The following is a 23,418-nucleotide window of genomic DNA, read 5'->3' on the forward strand; positions in this document are numbered from 1 at the left end:
CTAGAGTCAGTTCACCAAAACTCGATCCCCGGGGGTCCCAGAGACAGCCACAGACCTGGGCCCGCACCGGTGGTGCGGTTCGTGGTGCAGATGGGCCGTGAGCGAGTTCTAACTGCTCCGGGGGCTCGATTTGCCTCTCCGAATGTAGATGAGGGCAAAGTTTTGCCGCCCGGGTCAGCCACTGGTTTCACAGCATCTGCTCAGGGTGCTAACTGAGTCCAATCCGCACCCGTCCGGTCCTCCTATGCAGTTCTTAGTGGGTTTGGAGGGGGGTCCACCAGTGGGCAGGCGCTAGCTCTCCTCCCGCCGGGGGCACGACCACCAGGCCCCCCGAGCACCCCCCGCTCCTCACCTCAAGGTTGCTTTGATGTGGTTCGCCCACGATGCCAGATGCCAGGTGCCTCGCAGGCGCCGCTGAAGGGGCCGCACACAGTCGGGCAGGAGCCCCGATTCCTCAGATCGGAGCAAGCCTCAGGTGCTCACTGGGGCCGCCCCGCGATGGAGTACTCCGCCTTAGGCCTCATTGCTGTCCGTGGCTGCGCTGTGTGTGACTCGGCCAGGGCTCCGCAGAGGCTTCTGTTTGTGGGGCGGCACACAGTATTGGGGGTTCACCTGCAGGGAGGGGCAATGTGGACTCGCCCCCAGCGTCGCTGGCGTGCCGGTTGAGTGTGACTGCTGTCTAGGCTGCACCGCAGCGTAGGCCCAAGCCGGGGACTGGCGTAGAGCGCATCCAGGCCGCAGTCCGCCTCGGTTGCGCGTGTGCCCGCTCCTAAGTGCCGTGTTGTTTATGAGGCCGGCAGCCACACACCCGCTCCGTAGGTGTCCCTACCCCGGCTGCTTAGGCGGGGCGGACCGGGTTGTTGCGAGTGCCCTCCGTGGCCGTGTAGGCCAAAGCCGGGAGCTAGATTTGGGGATCGGCTGGGCCGTTAGGCGCTGCGGGCATAAGGGTTCGGCTCCTATCAGGCGGCCACTCTGTGTCTCGGAGGGGGTTGTCGGTGTCGGGGAGCCACCCCGGTCAGCAAGCACAGTCCAGACCTGTGAGCCCGCCTGTCTCCTCTTCGCGGCGGGCTCGATCAGTGCCAGACCCGGCCTCAGGCGATCTCCCGCCGCGGCAGGCAGCAGCAGCGGGCCAGGGCGATTGCACCTCCCCCGGTCCACACTGCGGGGCTGTGGGTCCTCGCCACGTCGTGGGGTGTGCAGGGGAGCCAAATCCGCGAATTTCAAGGGCGATTGTGAGGGTTTCGGGGAATCGGGGCGAGGAGCTCCGCAACTACACCTCCGTCCCGGCCGCCGTCTTGGCCACCTAGCGAATAAATATACTTTTGACTAAAGTTACCTTTAACCACATATTTTTTTAATCACATCTCCGTAACCAACGAGAATGGAATACGTGCTTGTGCGCTGTGATTGTAAACTCTTCAGGGCTTTTTAAGCATGTTTTCCCATTTAACTAAAACTTGCTGATCTTATGTTCTGCTGTTTGGTGTACTCCCACCTACTTTGCGTTTTTGTAAAGCTTAGGTTTGTACTGCTCTTTAACTACCTATAGTTCTGCACCGCTCTCTACTGATGTCTGTGGTGGTGAGATTTCTTCGCTTTTTATACTTTCCTTAACATTTCCCCTCTGTAGTTGATATTTCAGCTTCTTTCTATAACCCTGGATCTGCGTTTAGTATCAAATGATATGTATTACCTGGAGCATCTACTGCTTGTGTAGGTGGCCTGACTATGAACTTACCTCCCACCTTTGCGCTCATCCTCTTACAGCAAGCTGTAGCTAATTGAAAAACACACAATATCAACCGCATAATCACAAAAAGATGTAAGAAAGCCTTAAACAGTCTCGACATGCAGGATGGTAGCCATTCGAACCAACCCATAAACCATTCATCTGGGGCACCTCCTTTATCCACCATTTTCTTTTGTAAGTTGTGCAAAGTTTGTATGGCCTCTGATGATGATCCATTGTCCGCATTATATGCAGGGATGTAAGTACAAAAACCAGTCCCTATCTCAGCACATACTCCTCCTTCCATGGCCGTCATAAGATCAAGTACATATTGGTGCTGCATTATCATCATTCTCATGGCATGCAGCTCTTCCTTTATGTCATTGAATCCAGCTTTTTTGGCATTGATCGCATTCATTAGTTCCCATCTATTAATTTGCAACCATTGATAAATGTTAGGACACTTCCAGAAAACAGCTGGGCGTCATTGAACAACCTGTACTCTTGGCCAACATCTTTCCAGGTGGTTGTGCCATAATATTTGGCAGCTCTTCTCCTCTTGGGATGGTGCAACAAGGTAGTTGGACTTCTCATGGGGTGGTCATGTAATTTGGAAATATATATTACCGGAATAGCCAAGACTGGGGTGTCCAAAGTAACCAAGGAACAGAGGCTGTCCAGTTAGGTGATAACTGAGTGTATAACAGTTCTCCGCACTGCCAATAATAGTCTATGTGATTTGAGGTTCCCCTCTGCATGCCGGCGTTATCTATTGTGGTAGTACAGTTGCTATTTTCCCCTACATTCATGGTACCATTCCCCATGAAACATAAAGAAACCAATATTAATCTCATGACTGTCCCGGGGCTTACTGCACCATCCAAGTGTATCACGCAATATTACTTTCCCATATATGTGTACACTGACCTATTACATCCTGACTAATGTCCGTGTCATTCCATAGTGGCATAGCCCTACAGGAAAACTCAATATTGGAATGCCTTTGGACATGGGTAAAAAACTGATCCAGTAACTTTGAGTCCTGGCCTAAGGGCACAATCCAGGGACAAGGGGATTATTAAGTAGTTGTTGCACTCGTTTGGGTGGGGTGGGGATGCTACTCCTAAAAAGTCCAAAGTCTAGAACTGTTTCTGTCCATTCTGTAGTCTTGTGAGGACCTACTTTCAGCATTTGTGCTATTTCGTCTTTATTATCCTGTACATCTGTGTGGATTTGTATAGGAATCTGGCTCTTTATGTGCTATACACGTGAAAACAACAAGGACCCCCTGGGTAGTGTTAATATATAGACTCCTAGGGCAGGGTAACAACTGGTGTGGGAAAAAATCCTAGGACATCTGAGAAAATTGTGTGAACAATTAAGTCAGGTCAGTGGTCAAGAAGGAATAATCAAAAGATTAACAGTATTTATGTAAAACGTATATTTTTAATCAATATTATTAAAAATCATATTGTGTATGACCAAAAAGTCAAACCATATGATAGGGGTAAAAAATGCTTCAATTACAAACAATTATAATAAACATATAACATAAAACTCCTGTTCAATGCAGTGAAAATTATAGACAAAATAACACATTTAATAAATCACATAATGAGAAAAAGCATAAAAACTCGACGCGCGTTTCGGCAGTGAACCGCCTTCTTCAGGAGACACAGAATAAGTCCTGAAAATACATACATAAAAGAAAAATATATGTTAAAATATAATCCATACATTCATAATCTTCTATCGACATATCAATCAATATACACTAGGTGCAAATGGCTAAACAACATGCTCAATGATAACATAACAGAACGACATTCCTCACTATCTGACTGACCAAAACTCACAGTTTGTTCACTCAATGCCAATGATTAGCAGAATGACATCTAGCGATTGTACAGTATCTGACTCAGTAGGAACTGATCATAGATTGATCACTTAACACAAACCCCGTCATATAGAGACAACTGATGACATCTTCATGAATAGACATATATTTAATATATTCAAAATCTATAAAGTTGTATGTCGCCACCTGGTTGGTTATAGATATGTGATAGATCGACTTCTAATACATGTTTCGAGAGATTACAATAAAACATAGCATAGCATTCAATACGTGACAATATACTTACAACAGTGGAAGCTCTATCCATGCAGTAAAATGATGGAAGGTGAACTCTTCAGATATCTTTGATAAGTATAGTATCGTTTTTAAAGATGAAGGTAATCCTAGTAATAAACAAGGGGCACATTTAAGAGGGGAAAACCTAGGATGTAGTTATCAAAAGTAGAGCCACATGGGTCAAATACACTGAGCAAGATATGTGGATAGCCCTGCAACTACGAGAATTAATAGGAAATGTGGTAGACAGAGGTGGAAGGGGGATGTACAGTGTGTATAAACCTATAGAATGCAACACATTTAGTTGCTAAATATTCGCTAAAGTGATGGCTATTAGTTAGCCATGGTTATATATTTACCTGATGTCCACGGTAATATTCTATACGTCGATAATGGTGCTAAGGATGAGCGATGTCTTGGACAGGGGCAGCGAGCTCATTCCTGTTCCAGGTGTTGCACTATCTAACTTCCCAGCACAATCTCATGACTGATAGATGGTCGAAAGCGGCGGGCGAAAAATAAAAGAGGAAAAAGAATATCGAAAGGGAGCTGATCAATAATATGTGCGTATCTATATATGGTACAAGGTACACATTATTCTAACCTGGCACAGTTAGGGCAAATGGTTCATTAGTGCAATGTAGATACCTGAATATTCCCAGATGGAGCAGGCGATGTATGTTGAGAAGCAGATAATTGTTCTAAAAACCTTGGTAGTAGTATTGCTGGTAATGCAGATAGGAGGGAAGAGAGGAAAGGAGGTAATATAAGCGGTAGGAAGACATGAGCTTGCTAATCGCTAGTAATAGCTTGATTATTACGACCTACATCCATCTATTAGGCTATATAATAAAAGGGTTATACATGTCCTAATTACCTTAAAAATATTAGAGTAGTATAGAATATCAATCTTGATGCATATCACCAGGTAGTGATGCCTTGAGGGAAGGTTAAAAGACGTCTCTGAAAATGGATTCACGATAGAGAGTTAGTTAGGTTTAAATCTCACTACGTGATAGAGTTTGGTGCATAGAAGTCTAAGAGCACCCAGCAAAACAATATTATTACCTTGAATCAGTAGACGATAAACGGACAGCAAGATGGTGCCGCTCCGACGTTCGTGGTGTGGGGACCCGTCCTCCACACGGAAAGAAGATAACCTGCCGGATAATTGGTAGCTGATTTAAAGGGAATTCTTGGCGCGAAAATGCCGGCGTCATTCATGATGCCGATAGATCAAAAGAAAGGACTGTTGGGGAGGAAGAAGTCCTCAGCGTGTCCCAATCTAAAATGGCGCGAAAACACGCTCAAGTTCTCAATCTAGTGAATGTAGGGCGTCTCCCTACATGAGTGGTATATAAATTTTACAGATCAAGATGTTATTGGCAATAATAATCTTCTTGGACCGATCTTTTGAAAATAAAAACGATCCATTGCGCACAATGGTAATGGTCCTATTTGTCATCAGATATATATCTGTAAATTGGCTACATATATATATATATGGAAAAAGGGGCTAGCATGGAGGAAATATACCCTAATAAATATGTTTATAATTACTAATGCTGATTAGTCTGAAGGTAGGACTAATGGGAAGAGAGCGGTCCTATGCGGATCCCGTTTCAAGATGGCGCTTGAAAACACTCGAACTTTTGATCCATTGAATGTAAGTGCGTCTCCATTCATAAGAAATGAATGAGTTTACTTTATTCCGAATGTTGTACGCAATACTAGTTAACCCCGAACCCCAAAGATCTTTAATGATGTGAATATTAAAGATCATTCAGATTAAGACGGATCCAATATGACTCGTTATTATTGGTCATGCCTATCGAAAATATATATGTGTCAAGTTCATACATGTATAAAAGGACCAACACGGGGCGAGATATAGCTTTCTGGGTGAGTTCAATGATTCCTAGTTAATAGTACAAAAATGATCACATTGTATTGATCATGTATTTCCCAAGGTTTATATGTGTAAAATAAACGCATATATATTAAGAAAAGCCAGCGTAAGGGAGATATAGCTTTCTAAATAAGCTCACTAATTCCTGGTTCATAACAATTAGTGAAAGAAAGTGACACAGCGAACAGTTGCGATAGAGAAGAAATGACTATACTGAGAGTTAGCTGAAAGGGGGTCTTAAAGGATGGCATTCTCCCAGGGAATTTCGGCATTAAGGCCCTTCTTGAAAGTTCCCAGGGAGAAAATCCAAAAGACCTCCCTTTTCTTTCTAACTTGATCACCACCTTTATTATTAGGGAGTCTGATTTTTTCCAAGATGCGCCATTTAAATTCATCTGGAGCATGGTGGTTTTCAGTGAAGTGTTTCACTAAAGGGGCTAGTTGTTTATTAGTACGAATAGCTGACCTGTGTTCTGTAAGCCTAGTTTGGACAGATCTAGAGGTTTCGCCTACATAACCAAGTTGGCATGGGCACAAAATGAAATAAATACAGTTCATAGTTTTGCAGTTCCACATGTCTTGGGCAGAGGTCCGACAACCATTATGTTAAAAAAACTCACCTTCAATGATGTTACTGCAGGATTTACAGGATGAGCATTTGACAGTGCCTCTAACAGGGAAGTTGTTACTGATTGATCTTTGCACAAATTCTGAATGGGCATTACTAGTCACAAAGCGAGAGTGCACAATGAGATCTTTGAGATTTTTGTTTCTCCTATGTGCAAAAATAGGTCTATCTAGTTTACTACTGGTGGGGTTTGAATTCAGAATATGCCAATTTGAGTTGACAATATGTCTAACTGTATTGTCAAGAGTTGAATGTTTTGTGATACACACCAGTTGATCATTAGTTACAGGTGGCTTTGTTCTGAGGAGGTGGTCGCGATCGTAAAATCTGGCTCGTTTATACGAATCTCGGACCAACCTGTGTGGGTAACCTCTATTTAAAAATTTCTGTCTCATAATTTTGGCCTGGATGTCGAAATCTGCTAGATTCGAACAATTTCTTCTGACTCGGAGAAATTGGGAGAAGGGGATACTCTCTCTTTGACACCGCGGGTGAAAACTCTTGAAATGAAGGAGAGTATTTCTCGCTGTAGATTTAATAAACAGATCAACAATGAGTTTATTATTTTGGTTCTTAATGATTATATCTAAAAATTCGACCTGTATGTCGCTGTATTGAGCAGTGAATTTAAGATTTACATCTGTCAAATTAATCCATTCAAGAAATTTATGGAGAGAATCTCTCCCATTGGTCCAGATAAAGAAAATGTCGTCTATGTATCTGGACCAATGGGAGATGGACTCATAGAACGGGGCTATCTCATTGTGGATAAATCTAGTTTCAAAGGCTGCCATGTAGATATTGGCAATAGATGGAGCCACAGATGCCCCCATGTTGACGCCTTTGATTTGGCGAAAGAGGGAATTTCCAAACTCTACAATATTCTCAGAGAGGACAATCTGAAGCAGGTCTAATAGAAAGTCCTTAGGACATAAGATGTTGAAGGTATCAATAAACCAGCTGGTAGCTGACAAGGCTTCCTGCTGTGGGATGTTACTGTACAGCGCTTCAATGTCCATCGTGACTAACAAGTCTTTATTGGGGTCAAACGGTAGATTTTCTATTTTTGATATCATTGCGCCTGTATCTCTAATGTAAGAAGTAATTTTGGGCACATGAGGGCGCAAATAAGAGTCAATAAACTTGGAAAGTGGTTCTGTATTTGTGCCTATTGTTGAGACGATGGGTCTATACGGGGGGTCTGTTTGGTCTTTGTGGATCTTTGGCATGCCGTAAATGCATGCTGTTTTATGTTGATGGCTGTTAAGATAATCAAATTCCTTTATGTGCTATATCAATACTCTGCTGCTATATCGTGTAAAGAGTCCAGTGGCTTCCCTTACTATTGGCAGGGCTTGCTATGTAATTCCAAGGTGGTCTGTTAGGGGGTGGTGCAGTCCAGTAGCCTTAGGCTTAACACAGAGGAGTGTAAGACATTTCCAAGTACACACTATGATTAATAAATGACAACGCAACTTTTATAAAAATAGCAAGTATCTTTAATTAAATTTGTTTAGGCATCAAAGAAAAATCGTTCAGGTCAGTGCGTTTTTTATAAATAAATTCTTTTCACTTTCAAAAGTGGACCCAGTGCAATTTCTGAGTTCTGCAGTGTTTTCCTATAGAAGAAAGAACAAGTTCTGCAAACCGCTACAGTACATGGACTGAAAAACTACCGTAGATTGGGGGTCTAAAGGGATAGTTTATAGACCACTAGGTGTGTGTTCCCTAATATAAGCTCAACACTAACTGGCACACCTATAGTCTTAAACATATGTGTGTGAAAACATGTGAGTGGTCTGTCTAAACCAACATAATACTACAAGTGAAATATGACTGGGGGAGACATCCCTTAAGGATAAGAACCCTCACTCACCCAAGGGTGACATGCTTCATCATATGGGTCCTCCTTACCAGTGTGGAAAACCTAGTCAACACTGGGAGCTGCTACTTCGGTGGTTAAGGAAGGAGCTCAGAGATGTTTTTATTTATAAGGAAGTAAGGATGGTATTCCCATATGTGAGGGAGTAGGTGTAGTGAGGTATGCAGCGCTGTGTGAAGGATAGGTAAGTGAGATTAAAACTATCTAAGTGGATACACTATATAACTTTATTGATGTGTTCCGTTTGACAGGGTTAAAAAGGAAACAGCACAGTGGTATAGATATAAACCACTGTCACTTAATGGTCAACATTTTTCAGCCTATTGATCCAAAACATAGTATCAGCGGCTTTCTTCAGGACCAGATCTAAATATGTGAGACTGCTGCTGCAAAAATGCGTGACAACTGATAAATCTAATAGAATAAAGAAAATTGTTTTGTACTACACCAATATTCCTGCTTTGTATTTGTTGGTCAGGTCATACACCGGTATCTAGAATAAAATACAAGTAGTAAAAGGAAGAAAAGAGAGGCATACATACACATTGTTTAGTTGACATATGTACAGTGAAGCAAACTTAATATATTTGTCACTAGTAACTTGTATAATCATGCTTACACCTATTCAGGACTTACCCTCATTAGTAGGGATATCCTGCCTCACCTCTACCTGGCTGGCTGCTCTGGGAGGAGGCCCCGCACTGCAGGGAAAGAATGCAGGTGTCTGAGAAAGTACACCATAAAACTTCCAAAACCTATGAGCTACAGTAAAACAGGGTATCAAAGCCACTCCTAGGTACACAAAGTGCTGCCCCAAGATGTATGTAATATTGAATCTAGAATACTAGTTCAATACTGAGAGAGGTATACCAGTCTAACAAGGCAAAAGGCCTATTTAGGGTACTACATCCCTTTAAACCATTTAGAACGTAAAAAAAAAAGGTTAGGGAGCCTCAAAGTCTTACCTGTCCGTCGGTACCTCGTTACTCATTAGAGCTCGCCCCGGGAGGTACCGATCGGCAGGAAGACTGTTCTTTAAATAGCGCACTGTTAATTGCCGGCAGTTGTGTATGGGTCCTGCCGTGTAAGCCGTCTAAATCAGCTCCTGTATCGATTCTGCGCATGCGTCAGAGTGGAGTGTTAATGCCCCACGCATGCGTGATGAAGCGAGCGGCTTCCGCTGCCTCTACACAAACTGCGCATGCGTCGGGAAATGACGGTAAAGGCCCGGGCATGCTTAGTGATTAGAACACGGGGAAAATGTTAAACCTAATGTGGCAACGTCAAATCGTCCGTGAAGCGCATGCTAAGGCGCCTGAACTAATCTGAGAACTTTATAACTCTGGAATCAGAGGAAGGATAATATATCTTACTCTCGAAAGAATGGTCGCACTTTTTGGTCATTTAAGAATCTCCCGAATTTTCAGTGGGTCTTTGAACATATTCTACCTGGCCTCGTTGAGGAGAACTTGATCGTGGGGTATGAGAACTTTATGAGTGCCATAAAAGCATTAGGTAAAAAGCAGCATAGTGATGGAGTTGGCCCCCCAAAAAACCTGTCAAGTGATAGTAAAAAATTAAATAAGAAAATAAATGAGTTAATAAGAGCTTAATTTAAAACTCCAGTGGTAGTGAGACAACGGGAGATATACAGGTTAAAACAGATACGGAAAAGGAAATTAATAGCAGTCCGAAGGGCAGCAGAAGATGAAAAATGGATAAAACTCCGGGAAGTGGCGCTCTCAGGGGATACTAGGAAATATTGGGCGTTAATTGCCAAATACTGTGATAGTATAGAAAAGTCTCAACCCATGCTAATTCCGGAGGAAGAATGGTCTACCTACATCTCCTTATTGTATGCTGCAAATACAGGGTCTGTAGAAGATGTTGGACTGTGTAATATCCCTCAAACGGTAGCTGATGTTGTAGCTCCATCAATAAAGGAAATTGAGGGATTTATTAAGGGGGCTAGATATTCAGGGGCAATGGGCCCAGACGATGTTCCCGTGGCCATCATAAAGAATGATAGTGCCGATTGGGCAAAATTACTGTTTCCATTGTTTGCTCATTGTTATAACCTCGGGACTATCCCCTACTCATGGAAGGGAAGTGTAATAGTCCCACTCTATAAAAAGGGCCCAAAAAATTCTCCATCTAGCTTTAGGCAAATCTCTTTGCTAGATGCAACAGGTAAACTATTTGCAAAAAGTATTTTAATCCATCTGCAAGAGTGGGCCTTTGAAAATAACTTAATCCCTCTTGAGCAATCGGGGTTTAGAAAGAATAGTGGAATGCTGGATAATATATCTGTTTTACAAACTCTCATTGATAAATATCCGGTGAGTCGTAGGTCCCCTTTGTATACTGCTTTTATCGATTTCTCCACAGCGTTCGATAGGGTGGACCGTGGGACGCTGTGGAGGAAATTGCTCGCTCTGGGTATACCGGGGAACCTGTTGCGTATAATAATAGCATTGCACTCAGCCACTTGGACTCAAGTCTTGTTAGGAGGGTCCCAAGGACTATCAAAGAAAATTCCCACTAATAATGGCTTAAAGCAAGGGTGCCTATTAGCCCCGTTGCTCTTTTCACTTTATATAAATGATTTGCCGAGCCGGTTAGGGGAATGTAAGGGGGACCCTCCTCAACTGGGAGACCTAAAGTTAAGCAGTCTACTATATGCAGACGACGCTTTAATAATGGATCTAACTCCAATTGGACTTCAGAGGCGATTGACGGAACTGATTATGTACACTAAAGAAAACTTTTTAAAAATAAACATTTCAAAGAGCAAAGTGATGATTTTTAGATATAGGGGTTGTAAGGTGAGACCAAATTTGAAATGGTTTTTAGGAGACGAGAGAATGGAAATTGTAAAATTTTATCAGTACTTGGGAAAAATCTTCACAAATAGGTGCTCTGCTAAAAGACATTTGGCCCACTGTAAAAGTAAAGCCATTTCGCAAGCAGCTGGTATTAATCGACTCTATCTGCAATGTGGAAAAAGACATTTCTCTCATACCATTGCGGTATATAAAATAAAGATTCCGCCCACATTAAATTATGCGATAGAAACTATTGAGGAAAGGGAGTGGGGTATATTCGAGAAGGTCGAAGGTAGAATTTGGCGCCAAATATGTAACTTAAATTCTTCTGCGCCCATTGCAGCACTTAGACTTGAATTCAGTCTTCTATCAACATATGTGCTCTCGATGGCAGCTTGCTTGCGGTGGTGTAATGCTTTGGTGAATGGGCAGGAGAATTTACTAAGGGCTGCATTGCACAAGGAAATTTTTGAAAATTTGTTAATGAAAAGTGTAATTTTTAGGAACTTTTTAAAATCGTTAAATATTTTTGAACTTGATTTGGAAAATGTACTCCGTTTAGATAAGTCATCCTTAAAGATTGTTATTAAAAAATCTATATACATGATCTCGTGCAAAAGAGATCAGCAGTCATGTACTATGAATGGAAGACTTGATTGCATTTCAGAGAGTTGTATTGTTAAAAAACCTCAGCCATACGTTTTTTGGAATGTGTATCATGGAGCACGTCGAGTGCTCCTTTTACTGAGACTGAACATTCTCCCACTAAGGATTGTGACAGGTGCCTGGGAAGGTATTCCCAAAACTGAAAGATTTTGCAGTCTATGTAATGGTGGTGTACAAGATCTTAATCATGTTTTAATTATATGTCCGGCACTCCATTTTGTCCGTCACAAATACTTAAGGCTTGGTTTTCTTCAGTATAATATCTCTACGGCAGTACAGGCTCGTAATTTCCTCATGTCCCCTCCATCTGAATTGATGTGCTATAAAATATTTTGTTTTTTTAAAGAATTTTTAAATGTCTATTGAAATTGGTATGGGTTGTGAGAAGTTCGGGATCTTTAAGGAATGTTCATGTTTATCTAATCAATTTTAAGTTGACTTATTTCGAAGCACTATAGACACTTTAAAAGACCCGTAAGAGTAATATTTTAATCATGCCCACACTACTGTTACAGTATCCGTAATAATGATGTTATATTTTGTTAGATGTTTTTTTTATGATGTATTTTTAACTCTTCTTCTTTTCCTTTTGATGCGCTTGCACTTATTCATGGTTCTCTCTTTTTATTGGTCTCTTACAAAGCAAATCAAATATTGACATTCTGGGACTCTTGAAATTGTTTTTTCTGGTGATAAGTGTACTTGTTCCGTTAAAATCAAGGTTAATGCTATATCATGCCCCTTATTGTGACACTATAGATTAGTAATAATTGCTATATAAGTAAGGAAAACTGTGGGAAAAAAATGTTTTCGTTCTTTTTGTAATGGTGTTTTTGATATTAACTTCTTGGTATTAATAAGTGTAATTCTGAGAAAGATTTTTAACTAATTTGATGTGTATAAGCTGATTTATATTCTGTATTTTATGTGGAATTCCTTGGAATTCCAAATCATAAATAAAAACTTTGACTTTGACTTTGAGAACTTTATTACAATAAATGTGGATCGTAAAGAGCACTTACATAAGACAGAGAGATACTCAGTAAGATAAATATTCAGAGGAAAACAACAAATATTGCGAGGGGATAGTGACCCTCATAACACTATTCACTCAAGGAACAAAAAGCATAGAGTCACGTGGAGAACGCTCTATTGTGTGATTTCTATGTGACCGTAAAGTTCGATTTCTAATATGTTAGGTAGACTTAGTATGTGTCAGAACAATGGCAGAAGTCGGGAGACAATATTACTACCAATTTTCTATCTCACATACAACATAACTGAGTATAATTATGTGTCACTTATAGTCACATCTCTGAAAACATGCATAAAGGGCTGTGAACTATAGAACATTGTGTCAATCAGATTGTTAGGAGAATAGTATAACTACAATCAAAGATAAAAATATATATTTATATACTTTCTCTCACAATTTTCAACCCAATAAGATACCTGATGAATACTTTTCTTTTTGGGTGTCAATATGAAGACCTAACTGATTGGCTTTGAAAAGTATTCATCAGGTATCTTATTGGGTTGAAAATTGTGAGAGAAAGAGATATATAAATATATATTTTTATCTTTGATAGTAGTTCTACTATTCTCCTAACAATCTGATTGACACAATGCTCTATACTTCACAGCCCTTTATGCATGTTTTCAGAGATGTGACTATAAGTGACACATAATTATACTCAGTTATGTCGTATGTGAGATAGAAAATTGGTAGTAATATTGTCTCCCGACTTCTGCCATCGTTCTGACACATACTAAGTCTACCTAACATATTAGAAATCGAACTTTACTGTCACAAAAAATCACACAATAGAGCGTTCTCCACGTGACTCTATGCTTTTTGTTCCTTGAGTGAATAGTGTTATGAGGGTCACTATCCCCTCACAATATTTGTTGTTTTCCTCTGAATATTTATCTTACCGAGTCTTTCTCTGTCTTATGTAAGTGCTCTTTACGATGCACATTTATTGTAATAAAGTTCTCAGATTAGTTCAGGCGCCTTAGCATGCGCTTCACGTCCGATTTGACGTTGCCACATTAGGTTTAACATTTTCCCCGTGTTCTAATCACTAAGCATGCGCGGGCCTTTACCGTCATTTCCCGACGCATGCGCAGTTTGTGTAGAAGCACCGGAAGCTGCTCGCTTCATCACGCATGCGCGGGGCATTAACACTCCACTCCGACGCATGCGCAGAATCGATACAGGCGCTGATTTAGATGGCTTACACGGCAGGACCCATACACAGCTGCCGGCAATTAACAGTGTGCTATTTAAAGAACAGTCTTCCTGCCGATCGGTACCTCCCGTGGCGAGCTCTACTGAGTAACGAGGTACCGACGGACAGGTAAGACTTTGAGGCTCCCTAACCTTTTTTTTTTTTTTACGTTCTAAATGGTTTAAAGGGATGTAGTACCATAAATAGGCCTTTTGCCTTGTTAGACTGGTATACCTCTCTCAGTATTGAACCTGTATTCTAGATTCAATATTACATACATCTTGGGGCAGCACTTTGTGTACCTAGGAGTGGCTTTGATACCCTGTTTTACTGTAGCTCATAGGTTTTGGAAGTTTTATGGTGTACTTTCTCAGACACCTGCATTCTTTCCCTGCAGTGCGGGGCCTCCTCCCAGAGCAGCCAGCCAGGTAGAGCTGAGGCAGGATATCCCTACTAATGAGGGTAAGTCCTGACTAGGTGTAAGCATGATTATACTAGTTACTAGTGACAAATATATTAAGTTTGCTTCACTGTACATATGTCAACTAAACAATGTGTATGTATGTCTCTCTTTTCTTCCTTTTACTGCTTGTGTTTTATTCTAGATACCTGTGTATGACCTGACCAACAAATATAAAGCAGGAATACCGGTGTAGTACAAAACAATTTTCTTTATTCTATTAGATTTATCAGTTGTCATGCATTTTTGCAGCTGCAGTCTCACATATTTAGATCTTGTCCTGAAGAAAGCCGCTGATACTATGTTTTGGATCAATAGGCTGAAACATGTTGACCATTAAGTGACAGTGGTTTATATCTATACCACTGTGCTGTTTCCTTTTTAACCCTGTCAAGCGGAACACATCAATAAAGTTATATAGTGTATCCACTTAGATAGTTTTAATCTCACTTACCTATCCTTCACACAGCGCTGCATACCTCACTACACCTACTCCCTCACATATGGGAATACCATCCTTACTTCCTTATAAATAAAAACATCTCTGAGCTCCTTCCTTAACCACCGAAGTAGCAGCTCCCAGTGTTGACTAGGTTTCCACACTGGTAAGGAGGACCCATATGATGAAGCATGTCACCCTTGGGTGAGTGAGGGTTCTTATCCTTAAGGGATGTCTCCCCCAGTCATATTTCACTTGTAGTATTATGTTGGTTTAGAGAGACCACTCACATGTTTTCACACACATATGTTTTAGACTATAGGTGTGCCAGTTAGTGTTTAACAGTACATGGACTTACATGACCAATCTCCAGGAGTTAAGGTGAGTGGTGGGCTAGGTCCAAGGGAGCACCAACAGTACACTACGGGCGACTGGGTGCAAATCAGCATCGTTAGTAGGTAGCACAATGTGTTTCAATGGGCATTGGTCTCTGTAAAAACAGGCTGCAGGCTCTGGCTAGGAAGCCAGTCTGGCTGAACCAGCAAGTGGGCTCAGTCTTGCGATGCTCTGGGATGGTGGGGACACCTTTGATCCTCTTCACCAAGCCCCAGGGGCGACGGGTGCAGAGGTGTCTTTAAGAGGGGGTGTGCGTGCAGAGGCTGCAGGCAATGTCGGGTAGTCCAGGAGAGGTGAAACCATGATGGACTCGAGCCCTGGAAGGCTGGCAAACATTGTTGGCACAGTTGCCACACTTCTACTTGGGCCAGAGACAATGGGTGTAGTGGCTGCTTCAGGTGTCAGGTTTTGTCAGTTCCAGAGGCCTCAGAGTCTCATTTTGGAGTTCCTGCTTAACAGGTCTGCTGTTCACGGGAAGTCTTGAGGTTTTTTTTACAGACAATCTTCCTACGTTTCTGGAATCAGTGTTCTCTGCCTTTGCTGCTCTTTGGTGCTCTGGCTTTTCTTATGTCCTCAGGATCTCCTAAAAACTGAATTGAGAGGAGTGTAAGGTAGTAGTAAATGGGATACTGACCCTTGGGGTCACTACGCCCCTTATAAGACCACTTCCTGTGGAAAGTGGGCGTAACCCTGTCCCAGAATTTCTAGGACTGCCATCACAAAGATGGCTACCTTTGAAAGTGTGTGTCCACCTTGAAGTTAGCCGATCCTTACGGATGGTACTAGCCTGGGGTGGCATGCCTACCTGAATAGCTAATTTTCCCACCTGTCCAGGTGCCAAGTGGGCTCTAGATGGGAGGGGGGTGGCTTCCTTACCTGTGAGCGGAGCCAGATTTGCATTCCAAAGGTGGTGACTTCTTTAAAGCTCGCAAGCCAAAGGAGGCTAATCAGCAGGTAATCCTGTGGGAGAGGGTTTTACACCCTCTTCCTGGACAGGCTTTTGTTCCTGACCTTCTGAGAGCAAATGGCTCTTACTCTAGGAGGTCAGAAACTTTTTTTGGTGGCATGCTGGCAGAATTCAGTCAGCAAGCATGCCAGAGGCTGGTAGGTTTTCAGGGGGGGGTCATATTTTCCCCTCTTTTCCCTTTTATGTCACTGGGGGTGCTTGGTGTGAGGCGATGTTCATCTGGACATCCGATAGATGGATCTGTGGCTTCCTGCCATCAACTCGTATTGCAGTAGAGGAGCTCATTGTTACCAAAATAGGGCTGTCGTACTTGGGATCCTTCCATTTCTGGGCAACGTTTTTTATGAACACTCCATCTCCTATTTGCATGCCTGAGAGGTCGACCTCAGCAGTGGTGCACTTCTCCATTCCTCTGGTTGCCTGTTTGGAAATGAACTTTGTAGTCTTCGTTAAGTCAGAGAGAAAAACATGCATTTCATCATTCCGAATTTTAGCTGTGCCGTCTGCCTGCACCTTACATGTAGTGGCAGGTATTTGCGTGTTCATGAACCTTCTTGTCACTTTCTGATGGTGAATTAGTTGGTGATCAGACCCGAGCGTGTTCCTAAGAGAAAATAGTGAGAGTGGTAAACAATACAACCATTTTTGTGTGCAATGTGGCACATAATTTGCTTATCTTGTTCTTAGGCAAGCCATTAATGTGCTCAACTACACCTTACTCTGAGTGTGTTAAACAGAAGAAAGTTTGTTTTATCTATCCTCCGCAGTGCTGTGAGATGTGTGAAATTAGAATTTTCAAAGTGTGTGGCGTTATCGTATTTTATCCCTTTTGGAATTCCCCAGTGGGGAATCTCTTCATGGATCAGTAAAGGAGCAGCTGACCAAGCATTACAGATGCCACAGGGTCCTGCTTCAACCCACCAGGTAACAAGCATTTACAATGCAATGATCTCAGCATTATTAAAGGTAGAGCTATTGGCATTGCTCATGACATTTTTTTTTTTAAATCATAAATAAATGGCATTGTCATTTACATTGCCAATAGCTTAATCGTTAAATAAATGGCCTTGTCGATTAAACACTCGCAAATGCATATGACTGATTGCATTTACACCCACACAGAGCCACACACACAAAGCCACCCACAGACACATATAGAGCCACCCACACAGAGCCACCCACACACAGAGCCACACAGAGCCCCACACACACACACAGAGCCCCACACACACACACAGAGCCCCCCCTCCACACACACAGAGCCCCCCCTCCACACACACAGAGCCCCACACACACAGAGCCCCACACACACACAGAGCCCCACACACACACAGAGCCCCACACACACACAGAGCCCCCCCCACACACAGAGCCCCCCCACACACAGAGCCCCCCCCACACACAGAGCCCCACACACACTCAGAGCCCCACACACACTCAGAGCCCCACACACACTCAGAGCCCCACACACACTCAGAGCCCCACACACACTCAGAGCCCCACACACACACACAGAGCCCCCCCCACACACAGAGCCCCCCCCACACACAGAGCCCCCCCCCACACACAGAGCCCCCCACACTCAGAGCCCCACACACACTCAGAGCCCCACACACACTCAGAGCCCCACACACACTCAGAGCCCCACACACAGCCAGAGCCCCACACACAGCCAGAGCCCCACACACAGCCAGAGCCCCACACACAGCCAGAGCCCCACACACAGCCAGAGCCCCACACACAGCCAGAGCCCCACACACAGCCAGAGCCCCACACACAGCCAGAGCCCCACACACAGCCAGAGCCCCACACACAGCCAGAGCCCCCCACACACACCCAGAGCCCCACACACACACCCAGAGCCCCCCACACACACCCAGAGCCCCCCACACACACCCAGAGCCCCCCACACACACCCAGAGCCCCCCACACACACCCAGAGCCCCGCACACACACCCAGAGCCCCCCACACACACACCCAGAGCCCCCCACACACACACCCAGAGCCCCCCACACACACCCAGAGCCCCCCACACACACCCAGAGCCCCCCACACACACCCAGAGCCCCCCACACACACCCAGAGCCCCACACACACACCCAGAGCCCCACACACACACCCAGAGCCCCACACAGACACCCAGAGCCCCACACAGACACCCAGAGCCACACACACAGACACCCAGAGCCACACACACAGACACCCAGAGCCACACACACAGACACCCAGAGCCACACACACAGACACCCAGAGCCACACACACAGACACCCAGAGCCACACACACAGACACCCAGAGCCACACACACAGACACCCAGAGCCACACACACAGACACCCAGAGCCACACACACAGACACCCAGAGCCACACACACAGACACCCAGAGCCACACACACACACACTCAGAGCCACACACACACACACTCAGAGCCGCACACACAGACACACAGAGCCACACACACACACCCAGAGCCACATACACACCCAGGAGAGCAAGCACAGCGAGGGGGCAGGGAAACCACTCCGCTTCTCTGATCCATTTGTGACTGACCACCTTCACTTCTCCTACCACACAGCGCCTTGAGGCAGCACAGCGTTGTGTAATTGCATTCATGAATTCATGTCTCTCACAGCTCGGAGGCAAGGCTGTGAAGTGGTTTGTGGCCCTATGTTTTTCATAGCTCTCTCTCCCAAGTAGCAGACCAACCTGTTCCCAGTGAATGCTGGGTGTCTCTGTGTAAACATGCGGCGTCTCTTAGCCTCTGAGATTCTGTGTCCCTGGCCGTCATGTGGCGACGACGCCTCGTTTCCCTCACTCGCCTGCCAATGTTCCCGCCTGTCAGTCGTGCTTCTGGCAGAGCGGGCAAGGTTTGCGGGGAGGCTAGGGCAAGAGCAGGGAGTAGAGGGGCGCCTGGCTCAATTGGTACGGGGTACGAGAGTAGGGTGAGAGTGAAGGGGAGAGGTTATACCAGGGAGTGACGAGAGTGTCGCGAATGGGAGGTCGGGAAACAGCAGGAAAGGATCGAGTCCAGTGGCACTCTGATGGGGGTTTGTTGACAACAGTGTGACGAGAGTGCAGGGGACCAGCAAGGGAAAATGCAAGAAAGGGGGTTGGGAGGACGCCCGGGCCCCACAGTGAACTTGGGGTGAAAAAAGAGAGGAGAGATAAAAGATTAGGATGAGATAGCGCACTCTCAGATTGTGACAGGGCGAGGAGAGACAAACAGAGAGAAACAGGAAGGACAGGGGACGAGCAGAAAGTGACGGTGTGCTGTCAAAGTGTGGTGGAAGTAAAGAGAGGAAGAGGGGAAGAAGAGCAGAGAGCGCGCATGGTGTCAAAGTGTGGAAGGAGTTGAAAGAAGTGAGGAAGAGGAGATGAAAGGAGGGAGAACCGTCGCAGAGGGTGAGGGGAAGTCAAGGCAGAGGATAGCGGGGAGAGAGGCCGCGCTCACAACGTGTTACAAGAGATTAGGAGAGGGGAGCGGGAGTTACATTAAAAGCATGAGACGGGCGAAGGGTGCCAGTTAGCCTGTGGCGGGTTAATGGGTGAGGAGGGACAGTGGGAGAGCAGGGGACGGAAGGACGGAGATTAATCATGCTGCGATAGTGGGAGAGGAAAGTGAGGAGGGGGCCCGGGGAGCGCGTGGAGAGAGGGCGCTCTCTAAGTGTCAGTGTGAAGAAAGTTAGGGAGAGTCGCGGAGCCGCGGGTGACGCCTCGAAGTGTGCCAAGGGATGCAGCGAGCGTAGCACGAGAGGGCGGCTCGGGGCTCCCTGGTGCATTGCGCCTCGAAGTGTGCCAAGAGGTGCAGCGGGTGCCAGGGACGGCTCGGGTCTCCATTAGCTGCCGGTTCGCCCTCCATCCCCGACCACGACCCTCCATCCGACTGACTGATTGTGTGCCGGGTTTACAGTAAACAATCCTGAGCGGTGGCTTTCAATCTGCAGCACTTTCCCAGCGGGGCCCTTGACTCACCGCCGTCTAATAAAGCATTTTACGTGGGAAAGGTGTAGTAATAAGCGTGCATTCTCAAATGTTTTGCTACAGTACAAAAGTCACATCGCATGCTACCAACATATTAGAGCTTGATCGTTGGAATCGTGCCGAATAACTTCATTTACCACTGTCCTAGAAGGAGTCGCACGGTAATAAGTTCTATGTTTTCCAGTGTGTTTTACGATGTAGAATTAGGTTTAACGTCCAGTAGTGATCATGCCTAACCATGCTGGACATGTTGACGTAATGAAAGATTTAACATGGATTTAAAGTGCCTACCGGTACTCGTTCTGGCGGCGAAATAATTTAAACGTAATAATGGAAACTCCTTGTCTTACTTCAGCGGCACCGAGCCAGCATGCTTCCGCGTGATTTTGTTGAATGTCTCAGATGTCCTTCTTTTTGCGGCGCTGAGTCTTGAAGGCAACTGTCAGCAATAGGACAACGGACACACACAGCACCAAAGGAAATGCGAGATGAGCAGACATCTTACAGATTGAGCATATTGAATTTAGTGTTCAGTTTTGAGATACCATAAGATATGTTTGTAAATATTTCAATTTAGTAGAGGATTAGCAAACCAACACTGGCAAAAAATCAATAGCTCTCCACTCACATTTTGAAAGCGAGACCTTTTGAATTTGCCACGGTTTGGTAGTAGTGGTGAAACTTGGCCAGTCACAGACTTACTGCTGCTTAAGTGAGAGGCATGAATTGGAATCATCAGTAGGAGGTGACAGTGTGGCTGATATCTTGAATGGCTTCCAAGAAATCCGAGGAATGTTGCAGCTTGACAATAAAGGTGAGTAATTCTTCAGGCGTTGCTTCTCTTAATGATGACCAAGGAAACGTGGATTCCCAAATCAAGTCAGTTTTGGCTTAAACTCACTAAGTGAGCATGAGGGACAGCTCAATCATTTGTACCTTTTTAGGTTTCGCTGGGGGGCGGAGCCGTTAGGCTCCTCCTCCAGAGAAATCTATTGAGTATAGTAAGCACTATGGAACACGCCCCCCCGTCCCATTGGCTAGCTCCATAAATGGAGCCTAGCCATTGGACGAGGGGCCTGTCCATCAATGCCGGACCAGACACGGGGGCGTTCCCGAGATTCTTTGGCTTTGGCGACGTCACGCGACGCCGGGAACGCCCCCGAGTCTGGTCCGGCCGGGCCGTGCTTGCTGCTGTCCTGGCTTGTGTCCCTCCTCCCGCCGTCCCCACGTTTCCCACCTCCCTCCCAACGTCCGTGTCCTTTCCCGCCCCCCTCGTCCTCTCCCGCCCCCCTCGTCCTCTCCCGCCCGCCCCCCTCGTCCTCTCCGAGGTTTCTTCAGCCGGCCGGCCGGCCAATCCTAGCGCGGCCGGCCGGCCGGAAGTGCCCGCCCCCCCGCCGCCCAGGGGAAGAAGGAAGACGGCGGCCCACAAGAAGTATGGCGGCCCACGCGGGGCTCCCGTGGCCTGCCTGGAGGGAGCCCCGGAAGAAGCGGAGGACGTTGCCGGGCAGGTGTTGCCGAGTAGGACAGCTGCAGCCCCGCGCCTCCGCCCACGGTGAGTGCTGTGTTGCTCGGGTGTTGCGTGGCTCCGCACGCAGGGTGCACACGGCTGCTGCAGCGGCACGGATCCCCTGAACGGTGTGAGGCTCTCTCTACCGCAGGAACTGCTCTCTGCATTGTCCACCCGGCGCTCTAAGTGGGTCTCTCTGTCTATTTTAAGCCTGAGTCCCCCAGGTGTAGGTAACATAACATTGTTTGGTATTGACGGTGCATGCAAAATACCCATGTGAAGTTCGACGCAGTGTTTACGAGAGCATTTATACCGAGTCGTTCAACTGGGAGGGGAGAGAGCTACGCCACTTTTTTAACATTTGAGCAAAACAGTTCAATATCTTGTACCAGAATGTATTGCATTTTAACATTTTTGTACACCGTAACAATGTTGGGTGTGGACTCACAGGAAAAGTGAGTTTAAATGTACACATACCTCAGTTTAGGAGCCGATGTCTTTTAACACCATCATCCATCGACACAAACATTCAATATTTCATTTTTGCAAGGCGCAGCATTAATATACTCAGTGTGAGTTTTGGGGACGATGGTTTGCACTGGGCCAAGCTCCTTCACACGATTCCGAATGATGATTGACACATTACTGATGATTTTAAATCATACATTGATATTTAGCATTTCCGGCCTGTGGGTTCCAGTGGCCGCCCTATCTCGCATAAACGTATGAGATATAGCACTTTTTGTTTACATATGCTGGAAAGCCGCATTAGCTGTGCCAAAGAGCAGAGACCGAACCTGTGATGGCTGTTATAGAAACAAAAACATTATCTAGTGTTTCTTTGGTTAAAAAAGAAAAACACGGATCAAAAACCTCGGCTCTGTAATTCCTGCAGCTTGACAAGGCACAAATACATCTTTTTGGGATTATGTGACTCCACAGCGGCCTGCAGGGAGCAGACACTATGCATACTGCACAACTATACAGTATACTGGCAGAAGGTATACTTCACGGCTTCCTGCAGGTGGCAGGGAGCAGACACTATCCATACTGCACAACTATACAGTATACTGGCGGAAGGTATACTCCACGGCTGCCTGCAAGTGGCAGGGAGCAGACACTATCCATACTGCACAACTATACAGTATACTGGCGGAAGGTATACTCCACGGCTGCCTGCAGGTGGCGGGGAGCTGGTGCTGTGTATGCTGCACAAATGTACAATATACTGGTGGGCGGTATACTCCTCGACTGCATGCAAGTGGCGGGAAGGTGATGCTGTGTATGCTGTGCAACTATCCAGGATACTGGTGTGTGGTACACCGCACGGCTACCTGAGCTGGCATTGGGCATACTGCACAACTATGCAGTACACTGATGGGTGGTATACCCAGGGCTGCCTGCACACGACATGGAGCTGACGCTGTGTATACAACACAACTTCACAGTGTGCTGGTGGAAGGGTGTTCCCCGCGACCGCCTGTAAGACACAGGGATCTGAAGCTATGGATATTGCAGATCTATACGGTATACTGGCAGAATGTAGACTCCACGGCTGCCTGCATAGTACACCGGTGGAATTCTGTGTGCAAGCTACAGCTAGCCAGTTTTATTCCTGTGAAGAGCAAACCTAATCTATCACAGATCCAAGAGGATTGCTGTA

The 23,418-nt window shown here is 45.3% G+C and overlaps 1 protein-coding gene and 1 pseudogene across 2 annotated transcripts in view; one reads left to right on the forward strand and one right to left on the reverse strand.

Annotated features, from left to right (window-relative positions):
* LOC147697203 (septin-10-like) overlaps nucleotides 1–23,418 on the forward strand; it is a 348,351-nt gene that overhangs the window by 32,931 nt on the left and 292,002 nt on the right. The gene's annotated exons all lie outside the window — the stretch shown is intronic.
* On the reverse strand, nucleotides 1,650–2,553 carry LOC147697204 (syncytin-2-like; annotated as a pseudogene).

The sequence above is a fragment of the Lissotriton vulgaris genome, chromosome 8, assembly GCF_964263255.1.
Source record: "Lissotriton vulgaris chromosome 8, aLisVul1.2, whole genome shotgun sequence".
NCBI classification, from domain to species: domain Eukaryota; kingdom Metazoa; phylum Chordata; class Amphibia; order Caudata; family Salamandridae; genus Lissotriton; species Lissotriton vulgaris.